Genomic DNA, 12,798 nt, shown 5'->3' with positions numbered 1-12,798 from the left:
TGCCCGGATTTAGTCACTACCATTATGCTTGAAAGTTAAAACATTTCAAAATAAATAAATAGCATTAATGACAATTATGATAACTAATAAATAATAGTAATTACTAAAACAAAAAGCACATTGTTAGTGACAGAACAAAGTAAAACAGATTTCATTAGTAGTAAAGACCGCAAGAAGCACACACCTTGTTGAAGAAACACATCTCTTCTGCTACCATTTTTGTTCTTCTACAAACAGACCAGCATGAATTTCATAACTACCGTTTTCTATAAATTTTATGTATAGCAAAATAGAGAAGGTCAGAGAGCTGAAGGTTGGAGAAAGGCTTGTATGAAGAGTAAAGACTTGTGAAAGAAAATACAAAAGTACAAGATTAGTAAGAAAATTGGAAGTGGTCCTTCCATTATTTTTCTCAAATAAGTTCAAACTCACTACAACAAGTCACCAGTATTAGAATTAGGGATCAAATCACCAAAAACACTAAAACAAAAAAGGGAAACACTACAACATTTTTAACCTATTGCAACATGTAAGGTAAGCAACACGTAAAAAGTGTTGTTTAAAATGATCAAAAACAATGCTTAATATTTGTTGCAATTAAATATTGCTATCGCCACACTTTTTTAACTAACACTACATAAGTGTTCCCTTTGATTAGATAGACAACACGTAAAAGGCGTTGCTTCAGCGAAATACACATGCAACGCTTACCATGTACATAAATTACACTTTTTTAGAATTGCTTTAAAAGTTTTAATAAGCTTCTCATTATAAGTGTTGTCTAAAATATATAAGTATTTTTTTTGTTAAAATTTCAATTTTTCCGCTAAATATATCAATAGAAAACCAAATGATTGAAATACAGAAATTTTTATTCATTCATCATCTTCACATTCAATTCCAAACAAAATGTTGAAACAAAATGCTATTGGTAACCCTAACCCCTAAATCAATGCAATTCGCGATTCCTTCTCTACTCGCGGAGAAGCATTCCCTCTCTGTGTTCCTCCCTAGTCGCAGTTTGTCGTGTTTGTCCCTACTGGCCTTGTTGTCCTCTCTTCGTGTTCCTCTGTACTCGCGGTTCGTCATGCTAGTCAGGTTCTTCTGTTCGTCTTGTTTTGCTCGCGTTCCTGCTCTCGCCTTGTTAGTTTGCATCATTTCAGCTAGTATATTTTTTAGTTGAGTTTTTCTTTTTCTGCTGAGCTATTTTTTCATTCATTTCTGTTTTCAACACATTTTACCTCGTGTTCCTCTCTTTATCGAAACACAAACACAAAATCCCTAACCCTAACACACAATCCCTAAACACAATCTTGAATTCGATTATGGCAATGGAGACATTGATGTGCGTTCTTCTCTGCTCGTTCATCATTGTTCGCGGTTTGCCCTAATCTGCTTGTGTTCATCGTTTTGCTCGTGTTCTTCTTTAGTTTTGAGCTTCGATCATCACTATTCGTTGTCTTCATCTCTAAACTCTTCGATTTTACTGGCGTTTGTTCATCACCACTAGTCACTGTTCCGCAAATACCTATGATTCTACCTCTTTCTTTTTCTTTTTCTTTTTCGCGCTTTAAATCCTAATTTTAATAATGTTGATGTTGCTATTATAGCTTTTTGGTGATATTTAATCGCCATCGCCATGCTCGATTATCAGTGCTCGCGTTTCTGCTCGTGCTTTGAGCTTCTCTATTTTGAGATTCTCATGTTCGATCATTACTGCTCGCCCTTCATCTCTGATTTCTTCCAATTTGCCGGCATTCTTCTGCTAGTATTCACCATTGCCAGTCACTATTCTGCAGGTATTAATGATTCTGCCTCTGTTTTTCTTTTCTATTTTAGCACTTTTTTGGTTTTGAATCCTAATTTTTGGTTATATGAAACTTGTGCACGTTAGTTTTGAGGTAGCTACTCTCACGGTGTGTAGCTACAAATTAAAAGTAATTGGTTCTACTCTCACTGTGTTTATTTGGATTGAAATCTCTCTGTAGAATTTAATATTGAACGTTATTGTGTAAATTTAAGGGTTTGGTCAGATTTTGTGATTATGAAATGTGGAGTTGTGAACTTTAACTTCAGCATTTTAGTATTCTTTCTTATTTGGTAAATTGAACTTTTACTCTTGGTTGACTTGCAATGTTCCCTTAGCAATTGTTGTATGAGTTCTATTATATAAACTTGTTTATTGGATCATAATGATATAACTGCATATTTTATAGCCTAATTCTATATGTATTTACGGTTATCATCCTGAAATTAAAGTAATTTTGGTTTAGCTAGCTAGGTCCGCTGATAAATACTTCATGATCTGAATTGATAGCTTATTTAATTATTATCCTTTTAGATACTTCATGTTCTAAGACCATATAACAAACACAAATTGGATTACAAGTCTCATAAATGTTTATTTCTCTGCCGTTGTTGTTGCCTTTTTGCCTCTTAACTACTGCTCTGTGTTTGTCGCCATCTTTGCCTCTGTGCTTGTTGCTGTAGTCCTCCAGGTAGGCTGTCGTTCCTCAATTTGTTAATTTATGTCCTGAGTTTGTCGCCAGTCCCTGTTTTAGTGTCTTTTGTCTCATATAAGATAATTAAAGTGTTCATACTATTAATTTATGCCCTGAGTTTGTCTCTATCCCCTGTGCTTGGTGTTTGGCTTTTGTTTTTATCTTGAAGGAGATTGATAAAAAAAATATTTATGGATCTTTGGTGAACACTAAGTGCAAATTGTGTGTATATAGCAAATTGTTGCGTCATAACCTCGTAAGATATTTCTATGGGTTGATTCTTCTTGATATTCTTTCTCACTCATTATGCATTTAGATGTGATTATATCCACATTTGACTATGGTAGTGGCTCTATTAGTGCCTATGATACCGGTGTCTAATTAGTAATTAATAATATGAATATCTGAATTTGGTTAACACTTGGGTCAAGTCATTACAATTTGTCTTTCCTCTTTTAATACAAACTTAATGTGCTTTATTGTATGATATTGATTTACAAACCATGGCTATAAATTCTGTGATTCTTTACAATCTTATCCACGAAACAATTTAGAATGGCATTTAGATACTTGTTTGCCTTCTTGTTGGCTTTATGCCTCTCACACCCTCCTTATTCTGTTCTTGTTGCACAAAATTTGCCATACAAAGCTGTGAATCTAGGAAATTGGTTGCTTGCTGAGGGATGGATGAAACCTTCTCTCTTTGATGGAAATGCCAACAAAGGTCTCTTGTTATGATTCTTTCTTTATTAAGGTCCACTTCATTTGCAAATTTAATAGAACTCCTTATGATTTCAGGATGGAACTCAAGTGCAGCTAATGCCACTAAGTTCCAGAAATGTCTCGCCGCAAAAAATGGAGGAGGAGCTGATCTTGTTGCCAACTGTACTTCAGCTTCTGCTTCAGGTTGGGAAACATTCAAGGTACGTTGCTATATATGAAAGAATTCCATTTAGATCCATTTTTTTATGCTTTAGGACTTTCGGTTGCGTAAACCAAAACTATCTTGTGCTTTTTTGCAGCTATGGTGGGTCAGTGACACATCTTTCAATTTTAGAGTGTTTAACAAGCAATTTCTTAGGATGGAAAAGTAATTTCAAGGTACGTTGCTATATATTAATTGATGAAAGAAATAAATAAATAGACATAGATGGACTGGAAGATATAAAGCTCATCTTTGGGATAATAGCTACAGAAGGGAAGGACAATAAAGAAAAGGTAGCCAAGGTGTGTGTCTACTATTTTATTTTATTTTATTTTATTTTTACATTCAATCAAGGTTTTTATGACTTTTCTCTGGTGATTTTCATGAATGCAATGCAACTTCTCTCTCCCTTCAGTGTATTTGGGTAAGAGTCTCTCTTTGATTCCTTCTTGTTATTATGTGTTTAGGGAGACTCTAGTTTATTTAATTTGTATGCATATATATATGTAGGTGAATATGATAAAGAAGATAAAGCAGCTAGGGCTTATGATTTGGCTGCATTGAAGTATTGGGGGACATCCACTACTACCAACGTTCCTGTAATTTATTCTATGTAACTTGATGTTTCACTTCAATCAATTAATTCTATATATAATTCTGTATCTATCACTGTTTTTACATATCAGCAACTATGAGAAGGAATTGGATGAAATGAAACACATGACAAGACAAGAATTTGTAGCCGCCATAAGAAGGTTGTACTAGTGCAGTGAATATTCTTGAGTAGAATATTATTCAAACTCAATTATTTTTTGTTCATCAATTGCAGGAAAAGTAATGGTTTCTCGAGAGGTGCATCAATGTATCGTGGAGTTACAAGGTTTCTAATCAAGTTTAATTTATCTAATCTATATTCTGTAATCATCACCAATGGAGTTTATATAATTTATTATTGTTATTATTAGGCATCACCAACATGGGAGATGGCAAGCAAGAATTGGAAGGGTCGCCGGAAACAAAGATCTTTACTTAGGAACATTTAGTAAGAAATACAAATAATAGAGAAAAATGAAAGCTGAATTATAAGAAATAATGTGAATATAAGAAAAATTGTTGCATGCAGGTACGGAAGAAGAGGCTGCAGAAGCTTATAGCCAGAGTTTTTAAGCAAGAAATATGAGAAGTACAAACATTGTAGCGGAAATAACATCCAAATTGATTGTTGAAGAAGCTAAATTTCGTGATATACAGGTAATTAGAAATTTGCATTATTATTTAGCAAATAGTAAAAGGATTTTAGGGAAGAATGAATTGTTATTAGCCTTGCTTAATGGATATAAAGGTAATTATAAAAGTAAGAAGAATGAGATTTTGCAGCGGGAAGGGAGAAGAAAATGATTTTTCTGTGGTCTGAGGTTCTTCTTGTGAGGATTTTACTCCTACTTAATTGGTCTACTTAAAGAGCTTTTGTTTTTAGTAATTGACTGTGTGGGATTGGCTTGGTTTTTTCTAGTTTTGAAATTTTGCTGAAAATGAAGCTTTCTTCAGCTGATTTTTGTCTTCCACCTCCGGAAGGTATGTTATGTATACACTCTTGTTTGCATATTCTTCTTCATTGTTCATCTCCCTTTCTATTCTCCACTATTTTGGAGCTAGTTATTGTTGCATACCAGTGTTAAGGGGGGTGAGAATGCTATTCTCTTTTAGATCTTGATGGACTTTGGTTGCTGAGAATTTTGTTTCTCAAACGTGATTTGGTTTGATTTGCTCAGCGCCAAGCCTTTTGTTGTTTATTAAGATAATGGTTTTGCTAATGAATATACCAAAATCAGTTAGTGCTCTTGACGAATTTAGGTGGCAGTTATGAACATTCTGTTGGATATTCATGGCATTGTGATGGTTGTTATTAAGATCATTGGTTAATGTACTAACTGAAAATATTTCACTTGAAGATTTGAAAACAGAAAATTAGATTCTGCTGAATATGAAAGTATGCTGGAAATCCAAGAATTTAAAATAGAAAATAATTGTGGAAGGATTAATGAAAGAGAAAGGAGAAGCTAGAAAGGAGAAGTTAAGGAGTGAAGGAAAAGAGAAAAATGTTAGAATAGGATAGAGCTATAATATACCTTCTGATTTACCCAAATAAAATAAAATAAATAGCTCGTTATGAAATAATGCAAATGTCCTAAATTGGATTCTGTTACAAATATTAGGACATTTAATATATGACATATGAGTAATTTTATATGAATAGGGTATATTATATTGATACATGAAGAAATAAAAAAAAATGGGGATTATAGCCAGATTTTAACACATTTTGATTGGGGGATTGCAGCTTGAATGGGCTTGGCAGCACCCTGTCGAATCCTTGGCCGTAAGGAAGGTAGCTGCAAATTTTAAATCCCTTTCGGGAGTTGCCAATAAGATCAAACTCGCATACACAATGCTCACCCTACCATCTTGGCAGAGGTATGGTCTTTATTTCTTTATTGAGTTTGGAATTGAAATTCTCTTTTTGTTGGGCTATATTTCAGTTCAATTGAGTTAGCGCTAAGTTTTTTGCCATGCTTCTAATTACGTTCACTTCTTTTTTTCTGCTTCTCTCTTTTTGAAAATTTTGTAGGTTTGCTTTCATAGCTATAATATTTGCAAATTCATCTCAAGAGCCATTTATAGGCATTTCCCTTTATTTTTGCTTTCACTCATTCCAAATATCATGGACTTCTTTTCTTTTACCATCATATTTTCTTTGTTTTTCTGGTCATTGCAGAAATATAGACTTGGGAAAAGCCAACCACAACTTGAAATCTGTTTTGGCAACAACAAACATGAAGGTAACTTGGTTATGGCTTCTCAGTTATTATAAATAGATTCTGATTCTGACAATGACACATAAATCATGTGTCTTCTCATTACAAGATCCATATTCAGATTCAGATGTTAGTAAAGAGAATGCAGGGTAATGTGTTCTTCTTCTCTCAGATCTTGAACATTAAAACACGTCATTAATTAATAGGTAGCATACATACCCCACCAATGAAAACTGTTTAGAGGAAAAAGAAATGGCTCTTTCCTAGAAAATGTGTAGCATTTGTACTATGATTTATAGCCTTATAGGCCAATGGATTTTGGTCAAGAAAGAAAGAAAGAATATGAGTAAGGACTAAATTAATGGTTTAAGTACGTGGTTATTGTTCAACTAGAAAGAAAGAAGAACCTGATTTTGATTCAATGAATTTGTAGAAGAGAAAAAATGGAGGATTCAGGAGTATGTGGAGAAGGGAAAAGAAAAGTGAAACCCAGGTGGTATATAAATGAGGGTGGTGATGAGGGCGGACAAGAAATTAAAGGGCTTATTAATTAAGAATAGTAGTTTCTTTGTGTTTTGTTAATTTATGATTGCTCTGTTTTTGCAGCACCTCTAAGCATTGTGGTCAGTGATTAATTATCATTTAATTTCATTAATTTCTTAATATCATACTTGTTATTAGCTTTGTGATTAGTTATTATTGTACGTGATGCAGGCACATGTTATAAGAACAAAGAGTGTTCAATTTATGCCATTCAATTTGTCATTTTTCCTCACATTAAGTGCGGTTATGTGGTTTGCATATGGTTTATTTCTCAGTGATATATGTATTGCCATAAGTACACCAACTTTATTAGTTTGAATATAAAGTTAAAGAATTTGAAAGCGACTTGACTTATTAATTGAGTAATTAATTGTCAGCTACCAAATGTGTTGGATTTTGCACTTGGGGTACTTCAGATGCTGCTATATGCCATATACAGAAATACTGCTATATACCATATAAAAAAGCTTACTATTTGGGACACAGGTAATTGATTTTCTAGTTATTTGATGAAATTTTTTTGTGCAAATGTTAAAAAAAATAGTTAATTAAGAATCTTCATTGTTCTTAATATTAAGTGCTTTTTTTTATTGTTATTTTGGCCACTGATGCATCCTAGTGCTCCACTTTATATTGTGTGCAGCAGTTTCAAACAAATAATAATCTGCAAGCACTCACATTGTCCATGAGAAGTGGTAGTAATAAGGATTCATCAACAACCAGCTGTGACAATAACAGCATTATTGAAGCCCTACCTTCTAATGGAAGAACTCTAGATACTTTGGCCAGAGAACTTCAATATACCGTGGCGTAACAAGGTTTCAATTTCATTATTGTGTTTAATTTGGAAATTCCTGCCTTGTATATTCCAATATATTAATTGATGAAAGAAATAAATAAATAGACATAGATGGACTGGAAGATATGAAGCTCATCTTTCGGATAATAGCTGTAGAAGGGAAGGACAATCAAGAAAAGGTCGCCAAGGTGTGTGTCTACTATTTTATTTTATTTTATTTTATTTTATTTTATTTTTACATTCAATCAAGGTTTTTATGACTTTTCTCTTGTGATTTTCATGAATGCAATGCAACTTCTCTCTTCCTTCAGTGTATTTGGGTAAGAGTCTCTCTTTGATTCCTTCTTGTTATTATGTGTTTAGGGAGACTCTAGTTTATTTAATTTGTATGTATATATATATGTAGGTGAATATGATAAAGAAGATAAAGCAGCTAGGGCTTATGATTTGGCTGCATTAAAGTATTGGGGGACATTCACTACTACCAATTTTTATGTAATTTACTCGATGTATCTTGATGCTTCACTTCAATCAATTAATTCTATATATAATTCTGTATCTATCACTGTTTTTACACATCATGTATTTAAAATACTAATTGAACTTTTAATATATATTTTAATTAGAATTTTATTATTAGTTATTTTGTCTCTTTTATAATTTTTTTTATTGTGCATAAATTTATTTATTAATTAAAATAATTATACATGTATGAACAAAAAAATTTATTGTATATTTTATTTTTTTATATTTTTATTACAAAAGTAATTTTTATTTTTACCAAAAAGGCAACCCTTCTATTAGTTGCATATTTTGTATATTAGACAATACTTGTATGGTTGCATATCCAAAAGAAAAAGCAACACTTGTATAGGTTGCATATCCAAAAGAAAAGGCAACACTTGTATAAGTTGTATATCCAAAAGAAAAGGTAATACTTTAAAAGATTGTATATTCAAAACTATAAGGCAACACTTTAAAGTATTACAAATTCAAACTTATAAGTAACATATAAAAAGGTTGTATTTTATTACAAATAGGTAACATTTTTTAGTAGTGGTCAAAATATGAGAAAAGACAACCTTGCAAAAGTGTTGTCTCAAACACACTTTTGAAGTGGTGTTGTTTTTCAACTAAAGGCAACACTTACCAAGTGTTACTCTCAAAAGCGTTGCTTTTGAAACAAAAAAGTGTTGCCTTGATCTAAGGCAACAGCTGCATATGCAACGCCGTCCAAAAACGTTGCCTTAGGTCTAAAAGTGTTGCCATAGATCAAAAGCAACCTTTTGTCAGCTTTTAGGCAACACTTTTTAAATGTTGCCTCAGCCTGAAAATGTTGTAGTGAAAGAAAAGAGGCAGCATCATACCGACTGTGATGGCGATATAGATGAATCCCACACAAGCCAAAATTTCAAAACTAGAAAAAACCAAGCCAATCCCACACAGTCAATTACTAAAAACAAAAGCTCTTTAAGTAGACCAATTAAGTAGGAGCAAAATGCTCACAAGAAGAACCTCAGACCACAGAAAAATCCTTTTTTTCTCTCCCTTCCTGCTGCAAAATCTCATTCTTCTTACCTTTATAATTACTTTTATATCCATTAAGCAAGGCTAATAACAATTCATTCTTCCCTAAAATCCTTTTACTATTTGCCAAATAATAATGCAAATTTCTAATTACCTGTATATCACGAAATTTAGCTTCTTCAACAATCAATTTGGATGTTATTTCCGCTACAATGTTTGTACTTCTCCTCATATTTCTTGCTTAACAACTCTGCCTATAAAATAGCAGCAACTGAGATTTTATTCTTCCAATTTCTTAAACTTAAAATTAAATGACATATTTCAAGACAAAAGGAACATACCTCACATTTATCTGCAGATAGCATTTCTGTAATCTAATTGAGTTACATGAAATTTCTGAAACATTAAGAAAAAGAAAAACAAGGTCACATTTCTCACTATTTTTACATAAGTAGCTACTTCTCCCAATTTAGAATACGGAGGAATGGAGCAGAACTCAGCACGAGAGAACGAAGAACAAGGTGCGAGCAAAAGAACATAGCGGAGCAGAGCAAACCTCGGCGCGAGCAGAAGAACATGGTGGAGCAAAGCAGAACTCGATGCGAGGAGAAGAACACGGCAGAGTAGAAGAACACGGTGGAGTAGAGCAGAACTTGGCAGAGCAGAGAGAAACGCAGAATGCGCGCATCAGTGTTGTGAAATTGGGGAAATTGTGTTAGGGATGGGATTAGGAATTAGGGATTTAGGGTTATTCATGATTTTGATTCTGAACGCCATCCAAGTGTTTGTCTGGGAGAGATCGGAGACCAACGCGCCTCCGCAATCAACCATGAAACTCACACACGCCACCCAAGCAAGCCTCCATGGAGCTGGCGCATCCACTCGAAAGAACCTTCCAGGACAATGGCGAGAGAAAGGAACGCAGAACGCGAGTCAATGTAGTCAAATTGGGGAAATTGAGCTAGGGTTGGAGTTAGGATTTTGATTCTAAAATAGTAGGATTTGAGTTCTGTTTCTAAGTAATAAACTAACAGGAGTGAGGAGGTGATGAATCAATTATCGCTTGTTTTCTTTCCTGTTTTTGGTTTCAGGGGAATTAAAATATTTGGAAGGAATTAAAATTTGGATGAAAAAAAATTAAGCAACGCTTTTCACCAGAAGTTTATTATTATATATTTAAAAGCAACTCTTATAAAGAGTAATATATAAATGTTATAAATGTTGTTTGTTTAATTTATTAAAACAACGTTTTTTATATATTTTTTAAATTGACAAAAAATAACACTTATTAACAAAGTGTTGTATTAGCCTTATTTTTTTGCAATAAATTTTAAGTAATGCTTTTAACCACTTTAGACAACACTTTTTAAGTGTTATTTATCGCACATGTTGCAATAGCTTAAAAATATTGTAGGGCTTGTAATTATGTGTGATTTATTTATTTATATAACTATATATTCAACATCTATATATGACTTGATCCTCTTTAATTTATTGTGTTTCTTACAGATTAATATATAATGTTATTTTTTTTGTTGATTGGTATGAATTTTCTACCAAAATTTCAGTCACGTTTTGAGATCCTAGGCATTACAATATATGACATTGGATTCTAAGCACTAGCAAAGAGCTTTCCTGCAAATTCAAGCTCCCCTCCTGCACACATAGTATAAATTTCTTATTATATCTTATTACAATATATGACATTGGATAATCTTTGATTTTTGATATGGTGTGTATACTCATATTTTGTGCACTCATATAGTATATTAGTATTGCGTGCTAAGAGTGGATACTCACTCCCTCACAAAAGTGATTAAGCATGTCAAAGGTTAATTAAATTAAAGTTTCACAGTATTCATTATTAAATTACATACCAATTTTAATGTAGTTTTTAAGTTTCTGTTATTTCAATTCATTGATTGCTTTTAAATAAACATCACATTTTCTCTGCCCGATGCGTTTACTTTTCTCCCAATTTTAAACACTTACTTGTGAATTGTGATGTAAGAATAGCATCTAATTAATGACATGAGCTCAAAATTGACTATTGCTTCAAAGTATCAAAGAGAACAAAATTTTGATGAATAAAAAATCTATTTAAATTTTTTCATCAATATTATCAGTGCCTAAATTTTTTTTACTAGAAATAGTGATTTTTTTTAAGAGTAAAGTATCGTTTTTGTCCTCAACGTTTGGGGTAAATCTTATTTGTGTCTCTAACATTTAAATCATCCTATGTATTCCTAACTTTTGTAAAAGTGATTCAATGTTATCCTGTCGTCAATTACACATCATGAACGCTTTAGTTTGAGTTTTAAAAATCTCTTATTAAAGTTAGAATACAAATGTCTGAGATAGAATCGATGATTCACTCCGAAAAACTAATTCCTACAACATTTACATAATTCACTTCTCTAGGAACATAATTGAATCTAAACACAAATAGTGGGTATAATATTAAAATCGAACACATCTAACTGAGACCTAATTGAGAATGAATACATCCAAGTGAGAATAATTGAAAAATATAATCTAATTTGTTAGTATAATTGATAGTAGGATAACATTGAATCACTTTTATAAACGTTAGGGATACAAATAGGATGATTTAAATGTTATGGACACAAATAGAACTTACCCCAAACGTTGAGGGTAAAAACGATACTTTACTCTTTTTTTAAAATAAAGTCAGATAATTAATGAGACAAATATATATATATATATATATATATTATTTAGTGTTCCGTTACTCAACCCTTGGCCCACAAACCGCATATATCTCGGAATCTAGTATAATTGGTAGATACCTTCTCTAACAAACTCTATACTCAGACTAGGGGTGTGCATGGGCCGGGTGAAACCGGGTTTGATGTGACCCAGATCCGGCCCGAAATATATACCGGGTCTATTTGTTAGACCCGAACCCGACCCTAGACCCGATGAAACCTATACACTTTCGAGCCACGATTATACCGGGTAAAAACCGGGTGAAAACCGGGCCGTTAACATTATATTATCTTGATACCTTCTTGTAAGTTAGCATGTAAAAATATCCAAATTTCCAAAATTCGAACCATTATTTGACATGATAAATTCACTTAGAAAAATATAATAAGAACTAACTCTTCTCTAAAATTAAAGTATAACCATAATCAATACTAATATTGCCTAATAACACCAAATATTTAAATCAATACAAATAGCACAAGATTATGCATTAGTCTAAAGTTTTATGCATTTTAAACATAAAATATTAACTTATAGTCTTATATATAATGACTAATAACACAAAATATTAAAGTTTACAATACTTAAATTTCACATAATAATAGCCATTATCCATCACTAATAACACAAAATATTAATTATGTATGATGACTGGGCTACCGGACCGATTTCGGGTGACCCGAGCTATGGCCCAGACCCGACCCGAAATAATGACCGGGTCTACTTTTGAGACCCATACCCGGCCCTAGACCCGATGAAATCATATCAAATTAGCCCCTAAAGTGTTCGGGACCGGGTCGGGTCTTCGGGCCGGGCCGGGCCATGCACACCCCTAACTCAGACTACCACCATCCCAATAAGTGCGGATAATAACAAACCATGGACCCGTCAAACTTGCAACAGAGATAGTACGCAATTTATTTTAATTCTATTCTAAACTCTCTCACACTCATACTT

General features: G+C 32.9%; 1 pseudogene; it reads left to right on the top strand.

Moving 5' to 3' along the window:
- Positions 1-1,639: 1,639 nt before the first annotated feature.
- Positions 1,640-8,699, top strand: LOC148572792 (AP2-like ethylene-responsive transcription factor PLT1; annotated as a pseudogene).
- The last annotated feature ends 4,099 nt before the right edge of the window (positions 8,700-12,798 follow it).

Source organism: Arachis ipaensis, chromosome B2 (assembly GCF_059453495.1).
Source record: "Arachis ipaensis isolate K30076 ecotype BB chromosome B2, ASM5945349v1, whole genome shotgun sequence".
In the NCBI taxonomy this organism is placed as follows: Eukaryota; Viridiplantae; Streptophyta; class Magnoliopsida; order Fabales; family Fabaceae; genus Arachis; species Arachis ipaensis.
This window is presented reverse-complemented; position numbering and strand designations above follow the sequence as displayed.